Source organism: Macaca fascicularis, chromosome X (assembly GCF_037993035.2).
Source record: "Macaca fascicularis isolate 582-1 chromosome X, T2T-MFA8v1.1".
Taxonomy (NCBI): domain Eukaryota; kingdom Metazoa; phylum Chordata; class Mammalia; order Primates; family Cercopithecidae; genus Macaca; species Macaca fascicularis.
In genome coordinates, this window is record NC_088395.1 from 33,851,018 (window position 1) to 33,877,825 (window position 26,808).

The 26,808-nt window shown below is 36.8% G+C and overlaps 1 long non-coding RNA gene across 4 annotated transcripts in view; it reads left to right on the forward strand.

Moving 5' to 3' along the window:
- Positions 1–503: 503 nt before the first annotated feature.
- Positions 504–26,808, forward strand: part of LOC123571241 (uncharacterized) — a 589,891-nt gene continuing 563,586 nt past the window's right edge. For all 4 annotated transcript variants that reach the window (XR_010584065.1, XR_006695424.2, XR_012429862.1 and 1 more), the window contains exon 1: positions 504–773. This is a non-coding gene — a long non-coding RNA (uncharacterized lncRNA). The remainder of the gene's footprint in view (positions 774–26,808) is intronic.

Consider the following 26,808-nt stretch of genomic DNA (forward strand, 5'->3'; position numbering starts at 1 on the left):
TTACAAATGAAATTTACACGTGCATGGGGGTGGGAAGCGCTGCAAAAACCTTAGACTTCTCACTTCTGCTGCTTTACTGATTTTCAACTCGTATAGTTGTACCTCGGGCATGCAAGTCTTCCTGCCTAGCGCTCTGACGTTTTCCTTCAGCACAGCTGAGGTGAAACTTCTCAGATTTCTTAACTCTGCACTTGGCCACGCCCTGACAAGGCAAGCTGTCCTTCGCCGTCCCTCCCTCCCTTCCTCAAGCTACCACAGTATTTATTTTAACTCAATCTGACCAATCCTTTGTGTTTACTTTTTAAAACAAGCTACCATCCTATAATAAAATTCAATATCCAGTGGGCTTTCTTAAAAAAAATAATAAACCCCCCACTGATATCCACGTGGCCCAAAAGGAAAACTTGGGTTTCTGCTTTCCCTGAGAGCAGCACTCCCTTATCCCTGGAAACGCCGCGCCCTGCGTGGTTCCCCGCCCTCCCCACGCGCGGGGGCGCCCTGACAGTCCCCTGCTGCTCCTCTGCTGGGCGCCACAACTTTCCCCAACCCGTGCCAACTTCCAGGGCACAGCCTCTGCGGAGAGTAGCAGGGTGCAGTGAATAACCCAGACACTAAAAAGCAAGGCAGCGGGGGTCCTACCAGCGCGGCTTTTGATGACGTCGGTGAATCCGTCCTCAGCGGCATTTCCTGGGGTCTCCTGCAGACCCCTCAGCTGTGCCATAACCAAACGCCACGTGCCCTAGCTTCCTCACGCCCCAAACTTTGGAAGGCAGGTGGGTCCGCGTGCGGTCCGTTTGATGCTCTCCACAGCAGGTCTCGCTGAGGATCTAGTGTGTCTGAGGATGGATTTTCCCTCCTCCCTAGGCCCTCAGCCACGGAGATGGGGATGCGGGGGGCGCGGGGCGGCTGGGGGGAGCTTGAAAACGCAGAAACACAGACACCTTAGCGTGGGTTGGTTGAAAGAGGGCGCCGTCAAAATGCCCACCCCATCCTTAGAGACGGAAAACAGGTGCTGTTCCCAGCTCCTGGTTCTAAAATAGAGTGGGCGAGGCCTGGAAGGTGAAAGCTGAGGAGGGACCTGGTGGTCAATACACCCACAAGCAAGTTGACGACTCGCTTTTCCACGCTGCGCAGAATCGATGCAAAAACAGGAGCAATTAGGGAGCCGCTTGCCAAAAGCAGCACATGAGGTCATGAATGATTTAGCATTGCCACTTAGAAGATGACTACACTGACAAGAAGGGTCATTGGTGTTAGCTATTCTGGGTCACTTACACGTGTGTACCCCACTTTTGTATCCTGACTTGAGTGCACTGACCAGACATGGGTAATATATGCCGAGGACTATCAATTTTCTTAGGAGATTTCACCAAAGCTGCCCACTCTTCTCTCAGTGCATATGTTCACTCTGACTGCCTCCTCCATTCCTTCCTCCCACCACTGAGGCTAGAATTAGATTGGACTATAAACAGCTCGTATGACTTTATTTTCTAAAAATTTCAGAAGTGACTTTCATTTGGTTAGTATCCTTACTCCCTCCCCCACCTCCCCACTCACATAACTCATCCTGCATTTCTTCCTGCAGTAGCCCAATAACTTTAAATCCTATCCATCATCTACTGAAGAAAAATTAACTTTGCAAGAGGAACTTGGCAAAGGACCTAGCAATAGCTAAGGATTTTCTTTTCTTGTTTTCGTCTGCATTTTCATTCAAAGTAGATTCTTATCCTTTTCTAAAACACTGGCTCTCAACTATGACTAGACATTGGAATCATCTGTGGAGTTTTACAGAAAAACTGTTTCCTGGTTTCCACACCGAGAGATGCTGATTAATTGTTCTGGTTATTCCAATGGGCAACCAAGTTTTGAAAACATTGATAAAATGGCCTGTACACATTCAATTTGGTGCCTTCTTCAAGACAATTTTGGCAGCGACTCCCTTCCATTCCTATTATAATACCTATGATAAAAACCTAGTATGTTTGCCGTCCTGTTTTTCATTACCAAGTTGACCCTTTTCATGGCAGTGGATACTTTATTTTGACAAAAACTTAGTGGTTAGTCTTGACTACAGAATTTTCTTAGATTAAACCTACGGTGGCTCTCAGGATGGATTGTTAACTGGGTACCTTTCAATTAGGTCTTGATCTTGAGAATTTATGCCTATTGGAAATCTGTCTTCGTTGACAGGCAGACCTCTTAGTTTTCCCAAGTGTCCATTCTTTTTAGACTCATCAGTTCTGTTTTTAACAATTTCAAGTAGGAAATATTTAGAATTATAGCACAGCTCCTATTAAAGAGAGGTATAAAAGTATGAAAATTATCCAGAATTTAAAAAATAATCCCAATGGTTGTGACATAGTACATTTTATATTACCAAGCCACCACAATTAGAAGAATATGGTATTGGCACAGGAAGAGACAAAATGGAAAAACAAAGTAGTGATCAGAAATAGATCCAGCCAAAGGGGATGTACTAAATATGACATTTTAATTCATTCATTAAAAAACTGAATATATAATAATTATCTTTTCATAAAGTTAGAGTTTCCTATCTTAAACTAAAAAAAATCTAGATAGATTACAGATTCAAATATACAAAAATGAAGCCAAATAAGTGATAAATCTATAGCAGTTTGAGTTATGGGGCATTCTTTACCCAAACACTAATTTCAGATGACTTTAAGGATAAAAATGGGCCTGGGGCAGTTGCTCACACCTGTAATGTCAGCCCTTTGGGAGGCCAAGGCTGGCAGATCACTTGAGGCCAGGAGTTCAAGACCGGCCTAGGCAACGTGGCAAAACCCCATCTCTACTAAAAATACAAAAAATAGCCAGGCGCGTTGGTGCCAGCCTATAATCCCAGTTACTCGGGAGGCTGAGGCAGGAGAATTGCTTGAACCCAGGAGGCAGAGGTTGCAGTGAGCTGAGATTGGGCCACCGCACTTCAGCCTGGGCCACTCCATCTAAAAAAAAAAGAGAAAAATGACACTTGCTACTACATAAAAAATAAATATGTCTATACAGCCAAAGATATTATAATAGAGCAAAAAGACAATAAACTGAGAAAATACATTTAGAATATCTATCACAAAGACTTAATATCTCTATTTTAATAAAAGTCTACAAACTGATTTGAAGACAAAAATATAATATAAAAAATTAATATATAATCTGAACAGAAAAGCCACAAAAGAGGACAGGCAAATAGTCAATACAATTATGAAGAGCTAGTCAATATTCTCATAGTCAAAAAGGCAAAATGAAATAACATTTCCTGCCCATGAGCTGGATGAGAAAACAAACAGATGGAATAACATTCAGTGCTGGAATGGGTGTGAGAAAAGAAGCTCTTAATAATCTCTACTGGTAAAGTATTGATACAGTATTTTAAGAAAGTAACCTGAGAATAGCTATGGAAGAGTCCACAATCTTTTGCCCATCAATCCCTCCTTAAGAATCTATGAAAAACAAAATCACTAGTATGTAAAGATATATGTAAGATTGTTTACTGAAGCCATATCTAAAAGAATACATTCATTGAAATTACTCCAAATGTCTTTCAACTCAGAACTCACTGAAGCAATCTCATTATACCAAACAATGGGATATTTAGTACCTACTGAAAGTATGTTACATACCCTATACAAATTATTATCAGACTAAGTACAGTACTATATTCAAAGAACAATATATCACAACAAAACTGGGTGTATTTGGGCAAGGAAGGGTCATTTTTATTCTTTTTCATTTCAGAATTTTTTTTAGTTTTTAATTTTTGTGGGTACAGAGTAGGTATATCTATTTATAGGTTATATGAGATATTTTAATACAGGCACACGATACATAATAATCACATCAGGGTAAATGGCGTATCTATCACCTCAAGCATTTATCCTTTCTTTGTGTTACAGACCATCCAATTATACTCTTTAAGTTATTTTAAAATGTACAATAAATTATTGTTTACTGTAGTCACCCTGTTTTGCAACCAAATACAGATCTTATTCATTCTATCTAACTAAAACTTTTGTACCTATCAACCATCTCCACTCTCCATCCCATTACCTTTCCAATCCTCTGGTAACCATTATTCTGTTTTCTCTCTTGATGAGTTTAATTGCTTTAATTTTTAGCTCCCACAAATAAGCAAGAACATGCAAAGTTTGTCTTTCTGTGCCTGGCTTATTTACTTAACATAATGACTTCCGGTTCGATCCATGTTGTTGTAAATGACAGGGTGTCATTCTTTATATGACTGGATAGTTCTCCATTTTGTATAAGTAGCACATTTTCTTTATCCATTCATCTGTCGATGGACACTTACGTTGCTTCCAAATCTTGGCTATTGTGACTAGTACTGCAATAAACAAGAGAGTGCAGTTATCTCTTTTATATACTGATTTCTTTTCTTTTGGATATATACCTAGCAATGAGATTGCTGAATTATATAGCAGGTCTATTTTTAGTTTTCTGAGGAACTTCCAAAGTGTTCTACATAGTGGTGGTTCTAATTTACGTTTCCATCAACAGTATAAGAGGGTTCCCTTTTCTCCACATTCTCACCATTTGTTATCACCTGTCTTTTGGATAAAAGCCATTTTAACTGGGATGAAATGTTATCTCATTGTAGCACTTGAAAACCAAGCAATGTGAACCATCACATTAAAAATATGAAGGATGAAAACAAATATAAAAAAGTATTGGAAAAAATTAATTCCCTCACATGAGCACGTGCGCTCTCACGCGCGCACACACACAAACACACACACACCCTTCGTGGGAAACTAGGAGTAGAAGAGATGTAACTTGATCTGATAAAATATATCTATGAGTAATCTACAACAATGTACTCAATTAATATACTACTCAATATAATAAGTCAGGAAAACGAAATTAAAAGAATACAGTTAGAAAAAACTTTTATTATTTACAGACTAAACATGCATAGAAAATTCAAAGAACCATGAGATAAAATATTAGAATTAATAAATGGATTTAACAAGGCTTCTAGATACCATGTGAATATCCAAAAGTTAATTGTAATTTTCAAGACTAAACAATTAGAAAGTGGTATTTAAAAAAAATAATGCCATCAATAAATCAAATATAAATAAATGTATAAAATATGTTTGAGATACCTAAGCAGAAACATATATTATGAATGAGAGGATTTAAAGAAAATGTATCTAAATGGAGGACTATATTGTGTTCATGGGTTGGCAGAATCAATGTTATAAAGATGTAAACTCTCAAAAATTGATCTGTAGAGTCAGTGAAATCCTAATCGATCGCATCAGGAGTGTGCCTGTGTGTGTGTGTGCGCGTACATTATAAAAATTTATGTGGACATGCAAAGGTCCAAGATAGCCAAGACAATCTTTAAAAGAACAAAGTGGGAAATTTTATACTAACAGATATTACCAATTATTATGAAACAGTTGAAATTCAAACAGTATGTTTTTGGTGTGAATACAGATAATTAGAACAATAGAACAGAACAGAAAGTCTAAAAACAGGCTCACACATATATAGTTACCTGATTTATAGCAAAGGTGACACTGTAGTTCAGTAGGGAATGAATCGCCTTTTCTATAAATTATGTGGGATCAACTGGAGATTAGATTTTAGACTTAAATGTGAAAGCTGTGAAAGAAAAAAATAATTTTAGAAGATAACATAGAGAATAGCTTCATGACCTTGGTGGGGACATTTTTTAAACAAGATATAAAATCACCAGCTTAAAAATATTGGCATATTGGCTTCATTAAAGCAAGAAATTTTACTCACCAGAAGGCTTCACTAGGAAATCTCAGAGTGGGAAATGATATGTTAATGAAAGGTTATATTAAACAAGCAAATTATACTTTAATGTTTACAGTATCTCATTGAAAAATAAAACTCTATATGAGTGTGTGTTTTGTTTAAATAAGCAACTATAAAAAACACACATATGAACACACAAAAGAGACACTATGAGATTATAAAAGTGAAGGAGTATTTTATGAGCCTCTGGGCTGCTTAATCTTCTAAAGGCTAATAGAGTAGGTAACTGGAAATGTTGCTTATTATTTCATTCTTTAAAAACATTTTCAAAAGTTAGTTTGAAGTCTGCCTGGAAACTGGTGAAGATGATTGAGGCAATGAAAAGGAAACTATTAAAATCTTTAAAATCTTCCTTATTCCAAATCCATGCTGTTGTATTGTCATATTGGCTTCATTAAAACAAGAAATTTTATTCATCAGAAGACCTCACTAAGAGACAGAGAGACTGAAAAAGGAGATCACAGAGCGGGAAATGATATTTGTGTATACATTAAAAAAAAAAAATGGGTATCCGGAATATATTTTAAAAACTCATAAAAAATTCAATAAAAATCTATTTTTAACAAAATGAGTGAAAGATTTTAAAATATGTTGCACTAAAAAGATATCAGAATGACCAGTGCAAATATGAAAGAGCCAGATACAGCAGCACTTGCCTGAAGTCCCATCTACTCAAGAGGCTGACACAAGAGAATCGCTTGAGCCTAGGAGTTTGTGTCCAGCCAGGGTAACCTAGGGGAGACCTTGTCTCTTAAAAAAAAACTGAAAGGATGTTTAATATTGTAAAAGCATCAAGTAGTTAATATTAAAACCACAAAGCAAAACAACTACATATCCATTGTAATGGCCATAATCAAAATTAAAAAAAAAAGAACTGAAAATACTAAGTATTGTTGAAAGTGTGATGTGATAGGAAAACCCTTCTACACTGTTTATGGGAGTGAAAATTGACCCTCCTGCTTTGACAAACTATTGGTAGAATATACTAAAACAAAACTTTTGCATTCTGCATGATACATAAATTACACCTTTAAGGAAATAATCAAAAACAACAAAGATAGATTAATCAAAAGATAGAAACAGTAAGGTTCAGTGCAGCATTTGTCCTAATAGCCACAATTAGACACAACCTTTATATGCATCAACATTAAAATTAATAAAGCTACATGGCTCTATTCAAAGAAATGAATGCTATACAGGAATAGAAATGAATGGACTACTGATATATGTCATAACATGCATGGACTTCACAGACATAATTTGAGTGAAAGAAACCAAACACAAAAGGTGTATGTTATGTAATTATATTTATGCAAGGGTTAAAAGTAGAGAAAACCAACCTATGCTAATGGAAAACCAGGTAGAATCAATTTATGATGTTAGACGATAAAAGTGGTTACCTTTAGAGGGAAGCATGTTTGGGACCAGGTAACAAAAATGCTCGTGAGATTATTAAAATGCCTATATCTTGATCTGGGTGATGGATACTCAATGTTAATTGTTAAGAAGTAATGAAGCTGTGCATTTATGATTCATGTAATTTTATGTATGTATCTTTCTGTGTCATATTCTATTTTTTAAAATAAACATAGATTAAAGTTACATGTAAATATTTTAGATATATTTGTGGAATGCTGTATGAAACAAGCAAATTATAGTTTGATATTTATAGTATTTCACTGAAAAATAAAACGCTTTATTATGTGATTGTATATATTGTTTAAGCAACTGTATAAAAACATGTATGAACACACAAAGGGGAAACTATGACATTATAAAAGTGAAGGAAGATTTTGTGAGCCTCTGAGCTGCTTAAGCTTCTAAAGACTGATAGAGTAGGTGACTAGAAATGTTGCTCATTATTTTATTCTATTGAAAACATTTTCAAAAGTTAGTTTGAAGTCTGTCTGGAAACTCTGTGAAGATGATCAAGCAATAATCATCTTACAGTCTTCCATATTCCAATTCTAAACTGTTGTATTTATTTCAACAAATAGAAAAATAGATTTCCTAACATTTTCTTTTTCAAAAATGTTGAGGTTAGAGAAGTTAGAATACCTCTCTTTAGATGAGCCATTTACATCTAGATGACTGCTTAACTGGCTCATACAAATTTCAGATCTTGTTCCCTTAGGGTATTCTCCAGAGTAAAAGAATTCTATGGACTCCTGCAGAATGTTCAGTTACTCTACACCACAGAATGCATTTGCACCTAAGGAGATAAGAGATATTCAAATAATGTCATATCAAAGAGTTTTTTTCAGATTATCAGCTAAAGCCATTTATTATTATTTTTTAAATTATACTTTAAGTTCTGGGATACATGTGCAGAACATGCAGGTTTGTTACATGGGTATACATGTGCCGTGGTGGTTTGCTGCACCCATCAACCTGTCATCTACATTAGGTATTTCTCCTAATGCTCTCCCTCCCCAATCCCACCACCCCCAAACAGGCCCTGGTGTGTGATATTCCCCTCCCTGTGTCCATGTGTTCTCATTGTTCAACTCCCACTTATGAGTGAGAACATGCGATGTTTGATTTTCTCTTCCTGTGTTAGTTTGTTAAGAATAATGGTTTCCAGCTTCATCCATGTCCCTGCAAAAGACATGAATTCATCCTTTTTTTATGGCTGCATAGTATTCCATGGTTTATATGTGAAGCCATTTATTTTATGAACTGTCCAACTAGAATATGAACAATATAGTATAATTAACCGAAACACTGCCAATTTAATTGTAAATGGATTATTATATCTTAGAAATTCTCAAATATGGCATATATTTATTCCAGTAAAAATAAGCCTTCCACGAAGTTTCACGTAGTTTCCTTTAGCAGATAATGCTGAACTCTATTTTAGATGTGTGTTTTATGTACTGTCATCACTTTATATAGAAATATCCATCGATTGCATGAGAGAGCTTTCATGAATCAACATGGCTATTAGTTTTCTCTTAACAGAGATATTTTAGAAAACACAGTTAGAAATGTGTGTATTTTAGGGATGCAGAGAAAGCATTTTTCCCTAGGAGACTGGAAATTTAGTTTATATTTTTAGATTCTTGTCATGGGTTCTGCAAATGTTTCTAAGAAACATTTTCTACACAATCAAGGATAATTTGAATCACAACATTTTCTTATTCTTCCCAATGTATATTTTTTAGGGATCTCTTTGAAATTTTTGACTACTAGAATGATCTAAATTTAAGCATGCACTTGCCTTCTGGTGTGTCCTCAGACTGGGTGAGTTCTGGGAGAAGAGGAAATGTTGCCTCAGTAATGATGATCTACTAATGCTAGAGCTAAAACCTGTGTGTTAGACTTTTCTGTTAACTATCTAAAATGATCCAATATCCCTCGCTTCTCAAGATCGGTTTCATAGATTGAATCTTGTAAAGAGGTTACTTTTTCTCATCCTCTCTGGTTATCATGCTAAGTCCCAGAGGCAAGGAATGGCAAAGAAAGTATACCTCTTGATTGGGTAGTATTCTTCATAGCATTCTTCATAGTTCTGGAAGAATGTGTGGAACTGAAGATGTTCCTGTCATAATTTTTGGAAATGCAATTTGTCACAAGGTAAAGAAAAAAAAAATGATGCTCTGTATGGTTAAGAGAAGATTTGGGGAACAACCCAGTTGTATTTGGCAAAATGAATCTGTGTGTAGAAGTTGTTTATCTTTACTTTTGGCTTCTGTCTGTGATAAAAATGAATGATCAGCATTTCTTTCTAGACTTGGTCCATATCAAATTTATTTCCTATTTGTATAGATCATCTTAAAGAGACCACTCCTGTCTGTAATTCTTCTTTTTGGATTTTTACCTTGGCCTGAAATTTTCACTCAGAAACTAGTATGCTTCCTTCTGTTACTCACTAAGCTGGCCTTTGACTTGACATTATGGACTTCTGGAAACAGCTGTGCTATAACTGTATCTCAAAATTGTTTACTCCTCATCAGTTATCTAATCAGGAATGGCTATGCATTTGATCATTTTTGACAAATACTGGGTCTCCAAACGATAATGGTTTTAGAACTGCTGATGTTAGTAGCTACTTAGTAGTTTATTCTAGACTTTTAAAAAAGAAAATGAAATTCAGAATGTTCTCTAGGTCACATAGAAAATCAGTAACAGATCTATAACTGGAAGTAGATTCTGAGACAAGAAATTGAAGGAACATAGTTTATTTGGGAGGCAATACCTGGTAATACTTTGCTGCATAACAAGCCTCCTCAAAATGCAGTGCCTAAAACAATGACAGCCATTATTTTGTTTACAAATTTGTAAATTTGGGCAGCATTTTACATGAACAGGTGATCTCTGCCCCAGATGGTATCATGGGGGGAGGCTCAAAGGCTGAGGACTAGAATTTTCTAAAAACGTATTTTCTCCTCACTCACATATTTGGTGGTTGATACTAGCTGCTAGTTGTGACCTTTGCTGGGTTTGTGGTCAGAACACTTATACATGGCCTTTCTGTGTAACTTCTTGGCTTCTTCATAGCAAAGAGGCTGGAGTCCAAGTTGATGGTTAGAAAATAGAAAGCCAGGAAGAATCTATAACATCTTTTATGACCTAACTTTGTAAGTCATCCAACATCACTTCAGCCGCATTAAAATCAGGAAGCCCATCACCAAGGCTTCATACTTGAAGTCCCGTGTCTCTGCGCTCGTTTCCTACTATCCCCTTCTCTTTCTCACTTAGCTCCAGCTATACCCATGCCTCATAAAATATTCCATCCTCAAAGATTATGTGTCTTGTCTTGGAAAAACCTAAACCACTCAGAAATAGACATAAGTGATTTATCTTACTGAAATAGGGACTAATTTTTTCCAGTATCCCATTCCAACCTGATCGCTTTATGTGTGTTTGAGTGTATGTGTGCAATATAAGGATATTTATTCAGCATCTGGTATATCCTAGGCACTGGGTTTGGTGCTGGAAATACAGCAGTAAGTAGACAGTCTCATTCTATGGAACTTCCAGTATTTTGGGGGAGATAGGAAAACATTGCTCAAATAATCACAGAGATATAACCTTTCAGATGTGTCAAGGAAATATATATGTTGCTTTAGTGCCTATAATAGCAACAGTTGGCTTCTTTGGAAGAGGGTAGAGAGGGCTTATTTGAGGAAGAGATGATTCATTTGAGATCTATAAATAAGAGCTAACTCACTGAAAGATTTTTTTTTGAAGTCCTGTTAGGGCCAATGACCTACTCATGATCTCCTTGTAAATATAAAATATATATATTTCAAACTTAATATGTCAAAACCATGGCTCAATCTCTCCTACCTATCTCCACCAGATATGGTCTTCCAAATGCTGTCTTCATCACTGTGAATAGCAGCACCAATATTCCAGTTTTGCAGGACAAAAGACTTAATTATTCTTAACATCATTCTTAATATTATTCCTTAATGTTCACTTTATTTTTCATACCTTACCTTCACATATATCCAGAACCTGACTATATCTTCCTACCTCCATAGCTGCTTCCCTGATTCAAACCATCATCATCAGTCTGCTGATATGTTGCATACCCTTCTATATGTTTTTCACTGGTTTGTAACCCACTAGTGAGCCATACAATTAATTAATTTATGCCTTGTAAATAGCAGTAAAACAATACCTTACAATATAATAGAAAATATTGAATTGCATAATGAATAGATCGATTTTTATAAAATATATTTCTGTTTTATTTATAAATATATAAACATGTAGACATATATGTGTATATGTATATGTACACATGTGTGTGTCCATATATCCTGAATCTCAATATAAAATACTCTTACTGTGTATGAATTTAAAATTTTTGAAAGGTATTTGGAGTCTTCCTGCTTCAACTTTTAGCCTCACGCGGGACTACTCTGAAAACAGTAATCAGAGGGATTTCCTCTACAGGCAATACATTTTAATTAATTAATTAATTAAAAATATAAGGCAGATAAAGATACATCTCTATTCAAAATACTTAATGGACTCCCATTTCATTAAAAATAAAAGTATATTGTAAGTCATTACAATGGCCAGTGAGTCACATATTCAGCCCATACCTTCTCCCTTTCTCTCTAACCTCATCGCCTGCTAATCTCACACTTGCTCATCAAACCCAGTCAAACTGGTCTTCTTGCTGTTTGTAAAATACTCCCAGCACATACCGACTTCAGAACTTTTGGACTTACTATTTTAGCTGCCTAAAGATACTTCCCTTTGTGTAAGTTCATGTCTTCCTCCCTCACCTCTTTCACGTTTCTTACCTTCTCATTAAGCCATCCATAGCCTGCCTATTTTAAATTTCTGTCATCTGTCTTCAATGCCCTACAGTCCCCATCATCCTTGCCTATTTTATATTTCTCCATACCACTTATAATCTCTGATGTACCATGTATTTCATTTATCTGATTATTTTCTGTTTCTCTTGACCCACATTACACTGTGAGCTTCATATGGTAATTAGTTTTGTCTATACTGTAATGTGCACAATTGTCAATGACTAGTACACTCACTGTTATGTAGAAGGTAATCAATAAGTTGTTGAATGGATGGAGGAAAAGAAGAAAGGAGGGAGGCTAGATCAATGGATGGATTAAAAAAAAAAACAATGAAAGAAATAGAATTTCAAGGATTGGGAATGAGATATAAAACAGCTCTCTAAGGCCGGGTGCGGTGGCTCATGCCTGTAATCCCAGAACACGGGGAGGCTGAGGCAGGCAGATCACCTGAGGTCAGGAGTTCCAGACCAGTCTGGCCAACATGGGGAAACCCCATCTCTACTAAAAATAGAAAAATTAGCCAGGCATGGTGGTACACGCCTGTAATCCCAGCTAGTTGGGAGACTGAGGTAGGAGAATTGCTGGAACCAGGGAGGCAGAGGTTGCAGTGAGCCGAGATTGCACCACTGCACTCCAGCCTGGGTAACAGAGCGAGACTCCAGCTCAAACCAAAAAACAAAAACAAAACAAAACAAACAAAGCACTCTCTAGCTGGAGAGTTAACAGAGGATGGAGGATGCTTTGGTCCATGGCCATAAGAAAGAATGAAAAGAGGCCAGTGTAGCTGGAGAGGAAGGAATGAAGTAAGGATTGGGATGGAGGAATATATGGCTGGAGAGATATTCAGGAGTAAACCAAAAAGCACCAAAACACAAAACTAAGGGAATTACTCTATATCCTAAAAATACTGGGCAGCCTTTGAAGGCTTTTAAATTGGGGAAAGTGGTGGAGGGGTCAAGAACAATGGATGATGCCATTATCTTATTTACATTTTAAATGATGGGGAAGAACAATAATTCATAAATATGGTTTAGGCCTAGTGAGAGAAACTATATCTCTCATCACTTTAATCTGAGTGTCATAACATTCTCTAGATCCTAAATTGTCCTAGTCACATTTCTGGGTCAATTCTTTGTTTAGATGTATAATTCATTGACTCTTTTATTATTTTATTTTATTTTATTTTATTTCATTTTATTTTATTTTTATTTTTCCATAAGTTATTGGGGTACAGGTGGTATTTGGTTACATGAATAACTTCTTTAGTGGTGATTTGTGAGATTTTGATGCACCCATCACCCAAGCAGTACACATTGCATGATATTTGTAGTAGTTAATCCCTCACCCCCTCCCACTCCTTCACCCATGTCCCCAAAGTCCATTGTATCATGCCTTTGTGTCCTTATAGCTTAGCTCCTACATATCAGTGATAACATATGATGTTTGGTTTTCTATTCCTGAGGTATTTTACTTAGAATAGTAGTCTTTAATCTCATCCAAACAGCATCACTGCAAATGCTGTTACTGCATTTTTTATGGCTGCGTAGTATTCCATCAGCTATATATAAATGCGTTATATCATATATATATATATATACACACACACACACACACACAATGCAGATGACATCTATCTATCTATCTATCTATGTATCTATATATAATGCAGATATATGTATCACAGTTTCTTTATCCACTCATTGATTGATGGGCATTTGGGTTGCTTCCACAATTTTACAATTGTGAATTGTGCTGCTATGAACATGCATGTGCAAGTATCTTTTTCGAATAATGACTTATTTTCCTCTGGGTAGATACTCAGTAGTGGGATTGATGGATCAAATGGTAGTTCTACTTTTAGTTCTTTAAGGAATCTCCACACTGTTTTCTATAGTGGCTGTACAAGTTTACATTCAAACCAGCAGTGTAGAAGTGTTCCCTGTTCACTGTTCAGTGCATCTACACCGACATCTACTGGTTTTTTTTGTTTTTGTTTTTGTTTTTGATTTTTTGATTATGGCCATTCTTGCAGGAGTAAGGTGGTATTGCATTGTGCTTTTGATTTGTATTTCCCTGATCATTAGTGATATTGAGGGTTTTTTTTTTCATATGTTTATTGGCCATTGTCTATCTTCTTTTGAGAATTGTCTATTCATGTCTTTAGCCTACTTTTTGATGGGATTGTTTGTTTTTTACTGATTTGCTTGAGTTAGTTGTAGATTCTGGATATTCGTCCTTTTTCAGAGGCATAGATTGTGAAGATCTTCTCCCATACTGTGGGTTTTCTGTTTACTCTGCTGACTCTTCCTTTCGCCATTCAAAAGCTCTTTAGTTTAATTAAGTCCCAGCTATTTATCTTTGCCTAAACCAATGTCTAGGAGGGTTTTTCCAATGAGTTCTTATGTGTCGACTGAGTATCCTGAAGGCAACAGATAGTTCCTTGGTGAGCTCTTATCCATTCTGCAGTTCTGTATCTCTTAAATGGAGCATCTAGGCCATTTACATTCAGTGTTAGCATTTAAATGTCAGGTACCTTTGCATTCATTGTGTTCTTTGTTGCCTGTGAACTTTGTGTTGATTTTTTGTTTTGTTTATTGCTTTTTAGCTTGTATTTTTGTTTTATAGATCCTGTGTGATTTATGCTTTAAAGAGGTTCTGTTTTCATGGTTTCCAGGATTCCTTTCAAGATTTAGAGATCCTTTTAGCAGTTCTTGTAGTGGCTTGGTAATGGTGAATTCTCTCAGCATTTGTTTGTCTGAAAATGACTGTATCTTTCCTTCATATATGATGCTTAGTTTCTCTGGATACAAAATTCTTGACTGATAATTGTTTTGTTTGAGGAGGCTGAAGATAGGGCCACAATCCCTCTTAGCTTTTAGGGTTTCTGCTGAGAAATTTACTGTTAATCTGATAGGTTTTCCTTTATAGATTACCTGGTGCTTCTGTCTCACAGCTCTCAAGATTCTTTCCTTCGTCTTAACTTTGGATAACCTGATGACAACATGCCTAGGTGAAGATCTTTTTGTGATGAATTTCACAGATGTTCTTTGTGCTTCTTGTATTTGTCTAGGTCTCTAGCTAGGCTGGGGAATTTTCCTCAATTATTCCCCCAAATATGTTTTCCAAGCTTTTAGAATTCTCTTCTTCCCCAGGAACACTGATTATTCTTAGGTTTGGTTGTTTAACATAATCCCAGACTTCTTGGAGGCTTTGTTCATATTTTCTTTTTCTTTGTCTTTATTGGATTGAGTTTATTCGAAGACCTTGTCTTTGAGCTCTGAATTTTTCTCTTCTACTTCTTCAATTCTATTGCTGAGACTTTCCAGAGCATTTTACATTTCTAAAAGTGTGTCCAAAGTTTCCTGAATTTTTTAATTGTTTTTTTCTTTAAGCTATCTATTTCATTGAATATTTCTCCCTTCACTTCTTGTATCTTTTTTTTTTTTTTTTGGATTTCCTTGCATTGGGCTTCGCCTTTCTCTGGTCCCTCCCTAATTAGCTTAATAACTGACCTCCTGAATTCTTTTTCAGGTAAATCAGGGATTTTTTTCTTGGTTTGGAGTTTGGATCCATTGCTGGTGTACTAGTGTGATTTTAGGCGGGGGGGTGTTGAAGAGCCTTGTTTTGTCATATTACCAGGGTTGGTTTTCTGGTTCCTTCTCATTTGGGTAGGCTCTGTCAGAGGGAAGGTCTAAGGCCAAAGGCTGTTGTTCAGATTATTTTGTCCAGTGGGGTGTTGCCTTGATGTAGTACTCTCCTCCTTTTCCTATGGATGTGGCTTCCTGTGAGCTGAACTGCAGTGATCGTTGTCTCTCTTCTGGCTCTAACCACCCAGCAAGTCTACCCGGCTCCAGACTGGTACTGGGGGTTGTGACACTCTGTTCACATCAGAGTTCTGTGATGTGAACCGTCTATGGGTCTTTTAGCTGTGAATACCAGTGCCTGTTCATGTGGTTGTGGCGAAGTGTGCAGTGGATTCCCTGAGGGTCCTTAGCTTTGGTGGTTTGTTCTACTCTTGTGCTGGTTGGCCTCCTGCCAGGAGGTGGCGCTTTCTAGAAAGCATCAGCTGTAGTAGTGTGGAGAGGGACTGGTAGTGGGTGGGGCCCTAGAACTCCCAAGATTATATACCTTTTGTCTTCGGCTGCCACGGTGGAGAGGAAAGCACCATCAGGTTGGGGCAGGGCTAGGTGTGTCTGAGCTCAGACTTTACTTGGGTGGATCTTGCTGCAGGCTGTGGGGAATGGGGGTAAGATTCCTAGGTCACTGGAGTTGTGTACCTAAGAGGATTATGGCTACCTCTGCTGAGTCATGCAGGTTGTCAGGGAAGTGGGGGAAAGCCAGCAGCTACAGGCCTCAGCCAGCTCCCCCCACAAACCGAAGGGCCTGTCTCACTTCCACCATGTCCACTGCCCCCCAACAGCCCTGAGTATGTTTCCAGGTGGAGGACAAGAGGGACTTGAAACTTGCCTGAGGCTATCCGCCTCCCAGCTGCCAAAGAAAGGGCTTTAGTTCCCCGCCCCCCTCCGCCCCCCTCACCTCCCGCCCCCTTCCGCCACTCCCAACTTGTGAAGGGACCCAGCGATCTCCCAGAGCCTTTCTGCTGCTTCCTCTACCGCTGTATTTTGCTCAGCTCTCTAACTTGACTCAGCTCCAGGTAAAGTCAGAAACTTCTCCTGCAAACAGACCTTCCACTTCTCCACTAGGGGTGTATGTTCAGGAGACGAGGGTCTCCCTTTCCCACTTTTGCAGTTGGGGCACTCACAGTATTTGGGATGTCTCCCAGGTCCTGCAGGAGTAGTCCGCTTCCTTCAGAGGGTCTGTGAGTCCTCTCAGAATTGCTGATTTGTTCTTGCAGTTGATCTGGAGCTAAAATTCACAGTGCAAGTCTCCAGATGCTGTTCTATCTGGAGCCGCAATGTAGTCCTGCCTCCCATCCGCCATGATCCCCTCCGTCTCCTAATTCATTGACATGAGAGAAACCCTTCAGATTTATGCTTCTGGAAACCCTGAGAATATAAAGATCATGGCATTATTCCAAGAAGAGATGTAGGTTTATTTCATGTACTTTATTAAGCAAGATGCAAGTCAGATGTTACGATTTTCAGTTACAAGTTTTTCCTATATAGTATACTGAAAGTATTAGCTTTGGGCTCAATTATGAATGTATTATCCAAAGAACTTGCTATATTATTCAAATTTAAATATAAAATAGTCTTTCAATAACAATTGAGTTCTAAAAGTAAAAATAAAAGGAAAGAAATAATTATACTTTAGACAAAAAACCTTACTCAATTTAACACATACCAGACACACACACACACACACACACACACCCCACACACAATTAGCCTGGTGGGCTATGAGTAGAGTGAATAAAAAATAAGCTACATTGTTTTATTTTTGTTGTGTTAATGCAGTAATGAAGTTAAAATAAATGCGATGTCTTCTTTTGAAAAGTATCTGTTCATGTAATTTACCCTCTTTTTAATGAGGTTGTTTGTCTTTTTCTTGTAAATTTGCTTAAGTTCCTTATAGATTCTGGATATTAGACCTTTGTCAGATGCATAGTTTGCAAAAGTTTTCTCCTATTCTGTAGGTTGTCTGCTCACTCTGTTGATAGTTTCCTTTGCTATGCAGAAGCTCTTTAGTTTAATTAGATCCCATTTGTCAATTTGTGTTTTTGTTGCAGTTGCCTTTGGCGTGTTCTTCATGAAATCTTTGCCCATGCCTACTTCCTGAACGTTATTGCCTAGGTTGTCTTCCAGGCTTCTATAGTTTTGGGTTTTATATTTAAGTCTTTAATCTATCTTGAGTTAATTTTTGTATATGGTGTAAAAAGGGGTCCAGTTTCAATATTATATATATGGCTAGCCAGTACCATTTATTGAAAGGGAATCCTTTACCCATTGCTTTTTTTAGTCAGGTTTTTCAAAGGTCATAAGTGTGTGGCCTTATTTCTGAGTTCTCTATCCTGTTCCATTGGTCTATGTGTCTGTTTTTGTATCAGTACTATGCTGTTTTGGTTACTGTAGCCCTATAGTATAGTTTGAAGTCAGGTAGCATGATGCTCAGTACCAGTGATCATTAGAGAAATGCAAATCAAAACCACAATGAGATGCCATTGCACACCAGTCAGAATGGCTATTATTAAAAGGTCAAAAAATAACAGATTCTGGCAGGGTTGTGGAGAAAAAGGAATGCTTATACACTGTTGGTGGGAGTGTAAATTAATTTAACCATTGTGGACGACAGTGTAGCAGTTCCTTAAAGACCTAAAAACAGAAATACCATTCAACCCAGCTATTCCATTATGAGATATATACCTAAAATATTACACATTATTCTATTATAAAGACACATGTATGTATATGTTCATTGCAGAATTATTCACAATAGCAAAGACATGGAATCAACCCAAATGCCCACCAATGTTAGACTTAGAAAAAGAAAATGCAGTACATATGCAACATGGAATACTATGCAGCTGTAAAAAAGAATGAGATACCATCCTTTGCAGGGACATGGATGAAGTTGGAGGCCATTGTCCTCACCAAACTAACACAGACACAAAAAAACAAACATTGCATGTTCTCACTTATACATGGGAGCTAAATGATAAGAACATATGGACACACAGAGGGCAACTGCACACTCTGGGGCCTATCGCAGGGTGGAAGGTGGGAAGAGGGAGAGGATCAGGAAAAACAACTAATGGGTACTGGGCTTAATACCAGGGTGATGATATAATCTGTACAACAAACTCCCATGTCACAAGTTTAACTATATAACAAACCTTCACATGTACCCCTGAACTTGAAAGTTAAAAAATGATAATAATAAAAAATTACATGAATGGGATAACATTTTAATTCAGAAAATTGCTACTAATTAAAATGGGAAATCAATGAATAATTGATATATTTTTTTTCATAAAGGACTAATTATAATACTGTGCTTTGGGTTTTTGCAGGATACTATAATGAACTTGTAGATACCTTCAAATGTTTCTGACTATCACCTACCATAGGAAATATATTTTATTTGTGCTTACACATATAACACACAAACTTACACACATATGTGAAAAATGAATTAAAGTCTCATGAAGCAATGGTTACCCTTTCCTTTGTTGGGCATGCTAGTGTTTCCTCTTCTATTATGTCTTATCTTATTCTATCTCATTTTTATAAATACTGGCTGTATATTACTAAATTGATTTTATCATCAACTAATGCATGATAACACATAATTTGTAAAAACAATTTGTATACAGTAATGGTTGCTTTCTGCAGAGGAGTAGTGGAATAATTTTTATTAACTCCACACATCAAATATTGAGATAAAAATAAGAAAGCACCTAGTTTATTTATTTTTCCAATGTGCAAATATTCAAGCAGTTATTATTTATATTGATATCATTTATGCAACTTGTAAATCTGTGCTTAATTGTTGTTCAAATAACCTCATGATAAGGGTCATTTACGTTGTGCTGCAAGGAAATTTTGAAGGACTTTATTTTCAAATTGTTATTTTGATATAGGTGAATCAAGATGTAATAACTATTTTGACTCCAGAAATTCTTTGAATTTTTATCCCCATGTAAAAATGTGTATTTATCACTCTATTAGGGACAGTTAATCAGGGAAATCTCAAATATTAATTCCAAACATGCACCATCAGTGGGCTGAATAACTGTGCATATGAATAATGTATATGTCCTTCTGTGTATCTATGGTTACTGCAATTTCCTCTTACGTTGTAATTTGTAAAAGTTATACAAGAGGAGTTTAAAAATAGTAGAGTGTAAATGTGACTGATGAGAGGAGTTGGTAACAATAGACAACAACCCAGAAGACCATTAATGAATCTACCTCAATAGCACCTACTGCACCTTACTTGTAAATACCTGAATCCATCCTCAGTAGATCTAGGTGGATCAAAGGGACCATAGAGAGCCAAACCAACAAATTCAAAAGATCTCTCATAAACGGACTGTAAAAATCCTTTGTCTTAAACTGTGGATGTTAAAAAAAAGAAATCTGTATTTTCTGATTCATTAAAAGCACATTTTAGACCACATATGTAACCTAAACCCTATTATTTTTTAGACAACAGCAAAGAGTTAATATCTCTACTTTCCAGGGTATGAATTTCTGCTGTAAATTGTATGGTGTTGTTTTCTTAAACCTTTTTCAGTAGAAGGTGAAAAAACTGCCATTTCAAAGCTGCAACAAGTTTTTCCAGTCACAAGAATTGAAGCCTAGTTGTTCTATTGTTTTGGAAAATAAAATGAACATTTGAAAAAATATTTTAATTTCATAAATGTGAGATCCACACCCTCCTCAGAAATAGGGAGATTTCAGATGCTGTGGTTTTTCCAAGGTTGTATAGGCAGGGATCATGTTTCCTTTTGAGAAATGATTAATGGCTCTATATAGATTTAAAGTTTATTTTATGTGATATGGTGGTTATACTCATGGCATTCTATGTAGCCTTATTTGATCTGTTTATTTGGGGAAGACAAGGAGATGAGAAGGGATTTGATTGCAGTTTTGGTTACCGTAGCCTTGTAATATAGTTTGAATTCAGGTAATATGATGCTTCCAGCTTTGTTCTTTATGCTTAGGATTGCCTTGGCTATTTCAGGCTCTTTTATCGGTTGCATGTGAAATTTGAAATAGTATTTTTAATAATTCTGTGAAGAATGTCATTGGCAATTTGATAAGAATACCATTAAATCTGTACATTGCTTTGGGTGGTATGGACATTTTAACAATATTGATTCTTCCTATCTATGACCATGTAATGTTTCCCCATTTGTTTGTGTCACTTTTGATTTCTTTGAGCAGTATTTTGTAATTCTCTGTGTGGAGATTTTCACTTCCATGATTAGCTGTATTTCTAGGTATTTTATTCTTTTGTGGCTATTGTGAACGGGATTGCATTCTTGATTTGGCTCTCAGGTTGGGTGTTCTTGATGTATAGGAATGCTACTGATTTTTGTATATTGATTTTATATTCTGAAAATTTCAAAAGTTATCAGATCAAGCAGCTTTTGGGCAGAGACTATGGCATTTTCTACATGTCATCTACAAATAGAGATATTTTGACTTCCTCTCCTCCTATGTGGATACCTTTTATTTTTTTCTCTTGCCTAATTGCTCTGGCTAGGACTTCCGAGAGAGGGCATCCTTGTGAGGGATGGCATCCTTGTCTTCTGCTGATTTTCAAGGGGAATGCTTCCAGCTTTTGATCATTCAATGTGATACTGACTGTGGATTTTTTCATAGATTGATCTTAATATTTTGAGGTATGTTCCTTCAGTGCCTAGTTTATTGAAGATTTTTAACATGAAAAGATGTTGAATTTTGTCAAAAGCCTTTTCTGTATTTATTGAGATGATCATGCAGGGTTTTTGTTTGTTTGCTTTTTAGTTCACTTTATATGGTTAATCACCTTTATTGATTTGCATACGTTGAACCTTCATTGCATCCCAGGGATAAAGCTTTCTTGTACTTGGTGGATTAGTTTTTTTAATATGCTGCTGGATTCGGTTTGCCAGTATTTTGTTGAGGATTTTTGCATTGATGTTCATCAGGGATGTTGGCCTGAAGTTTCTTTCTTTGTTGTGCCTCTGCCAGGTTTTGGTATCAGGATGATGCTAGCCTCACAGAAAGAGTTGGGGAGGAGTCCCTCTTTCTCATTTTTTGGAATAGTATCAGTAGGAATGGTACCAGCTTTACCTTATACATCTTGTAGAATTTGACTAAAAGTTTTTCTGGTCCCGGGCCTTTTCTGGTTGGTAGGCTTTTTATAATTGATTCTTTTTAAGACATCATAATTGATCTGTTCTGGTATTCAATCTCTTCCTGGTTCAGTCTTGGGAGTTTGCATATTTCCAGAAGTTTATCAGTTTCTTCTAGGTTTTCTAGCTTGTGCACATAGAGATGTTTGCAGTAGTCTCTAAGGCTTTCTTATATTTCTGTTGGGTTGGTGTTAATGTTTGCTTTGTCATTTCTGATTTTATTTGGATCTTCTCTCTATTTTTCTTTATTAGGCTAGCTAATGGTCTATTTTATTAGTTATTTCAAGCAACCAGCTACTGAATTCATTTATCTTTTGTATGGTTTTTTACATTTCAATTTTTTTTTTTTAGTTCAGTTCTGATTTTGGTTATTTCTTGTCTTATGCTAGCCTTGGGATTGTTTTGCTCTTGTTTCTGTAGTTTTTCTAATTGTGCTTTTAAATTGTTGATTTGAGATCTTTCTAACTTTTAGATGTGGTGTTTAGTGCTATAAACTTCCCTCTTAACACTGCTCTGGATGTGTCCCAGAGGTTCTGGTATGTTGTATCTTTTTTCTCATTAGTTTCAAATACTTTCTTGATTTCTGCCTTAACTTAATTATTTACCCAGAAGTCATTTGGGAACAAATTGTCTAATTTCCATGTCATTGTATGGTTTTTAGTGATTTTCTTAGCATTAATTTATATTTTTATTGCATTGTGGTCTGAGAGCATTGTTGGTATGATTTTGGATTTTTCAAATTTGCTGAGGATCGTTTTATGCCTGATTGGTTGATTTTAGAGTATATATCATGTGCAGATAAGAGTGTATGTTCTGTTTTTTTATAGGTGGAGAGTTCTGTACATGTCTATTAGGTCCATTTGTTCAAGTGCTGAATTAAGGCTTCAAACATCTTTACTAGTTTTCTTTGTCAGTGATCTGTCTGATATTGTCAGTGGGGTATTAATATCTCCCACTTATATTGTTTGGTTATCTAAGCCTCTTCATAGATCTCTAAGAACTTGCTTTATGAATCTGTGTTCTCCTATGTTGGGTGCATATGTATTTAGTATAGTTATGTTGTCATGCTGAATTCAACCCTTTACCATTATGTAGTACCCTTCTTTGTCTTTTTTGATCTTTGTTGATTTAAAGTCTGTTTTTGGGTGTGTGAAATTAGAATAGCAACCCCTGCCTTCTTATGTTTTTGGTTTGTTTGGTAGATTTTTCTTCATTCCCTTACTTTGAGACTATGAGTGTCATTGTGTGTGTGATGGATCTCTTAATGACAGCATACCATTGGTTTTGCTTCTTTATTCAACTTACCACTCTGTGTCTTTTATTTGGGGCATTTAGCCCATTTACATTAAGGTTAATATGGATATTTGCAAATTTGATCCTGTCATGTTGTTAACTTGTTATTAACAAACAGAATTGTTTGACTGCTTTATATTATCACTGATCTGTGTACTTAAGTGTGTTTTATAGTGACTGGTAATGATCTTTCCATATTTAGCACTCCCTATAGTTCTTAACTCCAGTCACCCTAGTCTGCTATAACATGAGGATGCATGTATCATGTTGACATACTGATTTCCTTTTCTTTGGAGAGACACCCAGTAGGGGGATTGCTGGATCATCCAGTAATTCTATTTTTTTTTTTTTTTTTTTTTTTTAGAAATCTCTATACTGTTTTCCATAGTAGACATATTAATTTACATTCCCACCAACAGTGCACAAGAGTTCCCTTTTGTACTCATCATACCCAGCATCATTTTTTTTCTTCTTTTAAAACTTGCTTCTTAGGTTCAAGGGTACATTTGCAGGTTTGTTAAATAGGTAATTGCATGCCAGAGGGGTTTGGTTTATAGATTATTTTGTCACCCAGGTAATAAGCATAGTACCAGATAGGTGGATTTTTTTATCCTGATCCTCCTCCCACCCTCCATCCTCAAGTAGGCCCTGGTATCTGTTTTCCCTTTTTTGTGTTCATATGTACTCAATGTTTGTTTGAGTGTGTGTTTGAATGTATGTTTGTTTGTTTATGATATAAGATCTCACTGTCAGCCAAGCTGGAGTGCAGTAGAGCAATCACAGTCTACTGCAGACTCAACTTCTTCAGGCTCAGGTGATCCTCCCACCTCAGTCTCCTGAATAACTGGGACTACAGGTATGCACAACCATGCCTGGCTAATTTATATATATATATATATATAAATATATATATATATATATTTTTTTTTTTTTTTTTTTTCCAGAGACAGAGTTTTGCTATGTTGCCCAGACTGGTCTCAATCTCCTGGGCTCAACCAATCCAGCCTCCTTAGCCTGATCCTCTCCCTCCCTCCTCCCACCCTCTACCCTCTGAAAGGCCCCAGAGTGTATTGTTCCCCTCTATGTGTCCATGTGTTCTCTTCAGTTAATTCCCACTTATAAGTGAGAAGATGCAGTGTTTGGTTTTCTGTTTGTTCCTGCATTAGTTTGCTGAGAGTAATGGCATCCAGCTCCATTCATGTCCCTGCAAAAAACATCATCTGATTCTTTTTTTATGGCTTCACATTATTCAGTCATGTGTATGTACCACATTTCCTTTAGTCTATCATTGATGGCCGTTTGGGTTGATGCCATGTATTTGCTATTGTGAATAGTGCTGCAATGAACGTATGTGTGTATGTGTCTTTATAACAGAAGGATTTATATTCCTTTGGGTATATACCCAGCAATGGGAATGCTGGGTCAAATAGTATTTCTGTCTTTAGGTCTTTGAGGTATCACCACACTGCTTTCTACAATGACTGAATTAATTTACACTCCCATCAACAGTGTATATGCGTTCCTTTTTCTCCACAACCTCACCAGCATCTCTTATTTTTTGACTATTTAATAATAGCCATTCTGACGGGGGTTAGATGGTATCTCATTGCGATTTTGATTTGCATTTTTTTAGTGATAAGTGATGTTGAGCTTTTTTCATGTTTGTTGGCTGCATGTATGTCTTCTTTTGATAAGTGTCTTTTTACATCATTTGCCCACTTTTTATTGATTGTTGTTGTTGTTTTGTAAATTTGTTCCTTATAAATATTGAATATTAGACATTTGTCAGATGCATAGTTTACAAAAATTTCTCCCATTCTGTGGATTGTCTGTTTACTCTGTTGATACTTTCTTTTGTTGTGCAGAAGCTTAGTTTAGTTTAATTGCATTTGTCAACTTTTACTTTAGTTGCAATTGCTTTTGGCATCTTCATCATGAAATCTTTACCCATGCCTATGTCCTGAATGGTACTGCCTAGATTGCCTTCTGGGTATCACATTACCTGACTTCAAATTATACTACAAGACTACAGTAACCAAAACATCATGGTATTGGTGTTCTTTGTAGTAGCCATTTTAACTTGGGTAAGATGATACCTCCATGTGGTTTTGACATTTATTTCCCCAATGATTAGTGATAATGAGCCTTTTTGTTTGTTTGTTTTTGTTTTTTTTTTTTTGATACAGAGTCTTGCTCTGTCGCTCAGGCTGGAGTGCAGTGGCATGACCTTGGCTCAATGCAACCTCTGCCTCCTGGATTCAAGGGATTCTTCTGCCTCAGCCTCCCGAGTAGCTGGGAGTACAGGCGCACACCACCATGCCCAGCTAATTTTTGTATTTTTAGTAGAAATGGAGCTTCATCATATTGGCCAGGCTGGTCGTGAACTCCTGACCTCATGATCCGCCCACCTCAGCCTCCCAAAGTGCTGAGATTACAGGCGTGAGCCAGCGCACCCGGCCGAGCATTTTAAAATATATAATTGTTGGCCATTTGTATGTCTTCTTTGACAATTGCTTTTTCATGTCTTCTGCCCACTTTATTATCATTATTATTATTATTATTATTTGAGATGGAGTCTCACTCTGTGGCCTAGGATGGAGTGCAGTGGCACGATCTTGGCTCACTGCAACCCCTGTCTCCTGGGCTCAAGATACTTTCCTGCCTCAGCCTCCCGAGTACCTGGGATTACAGGCGCACACCACTATGTTCAGCTAATTTTTTTTTTTTTTCAATTTTTAGTAGAGATGGCGTTTCACTATGTTGGCCAGGCTGGGCTTGAACTCCTGACCTCAGGTGATCTGCCTGCCTCAGCCACCCAAAATGCTGGGATTACAGGTGTGAGCCACCATGCCTGGCCCTGCCCACCTTTTAATGGAATGATTGGTTTATTTATTGTTGAGTTGTTTGAGTTCCTTGTATATTCCAGATATTAGTGTCTTAATAGTTTGATGAATAGTTTGCAAATATTTTCTTCCATTCTGTCTTAATAGTTTGGATGAATAGATTGCAAATATTTTCTTCAATTCTGTAGGTTGTTTCTTCACTCTCTGCATTGTTTTCTTTGCTGTGCTCAAGTGTTTTACTTTAGTATAGTCCTATTTGTCTATTTTTGTTGTCTGTGCTTTTGAGGTCTTAGCCAGCAACGGTTTGCCTAGACCAATGTCCTGAAGTATTTTATGTGTTTCCGTCTCTTAATTTAATAGTTTTGGGTCTTAAGTTTAATAACTTAATCTATCTTGCGTTGATTTTTGTTTATAATGTCAGAGAGTTCCAGTTTCATTCTTCTGCATATGGATATCTAATTTTCCCAGCACCATTTATTGAGGAGCATATTCTTTCCCTAGTGGGAAAGGAAATCTTTGGCACCTTTGTCTAAAATCAGCTGGCTGTGAGTTGGTGGATTTATTTCTGGGTCCTGTATTCACTTTCATTGTTCTATGTTTTTATTTTTATACCAATACTGTGACGTTTTGGTTACTATAGGCTTGTAATCTATTTTTACATCAGGTAGTGTGATGCCTCCAGCTTATGTTCTTTTGGCTGAAGATTGCTTTGCCTACACAGACTTTTTTGTTGTTGTTGTTGTTTAATGAATTTTAGGGCTTA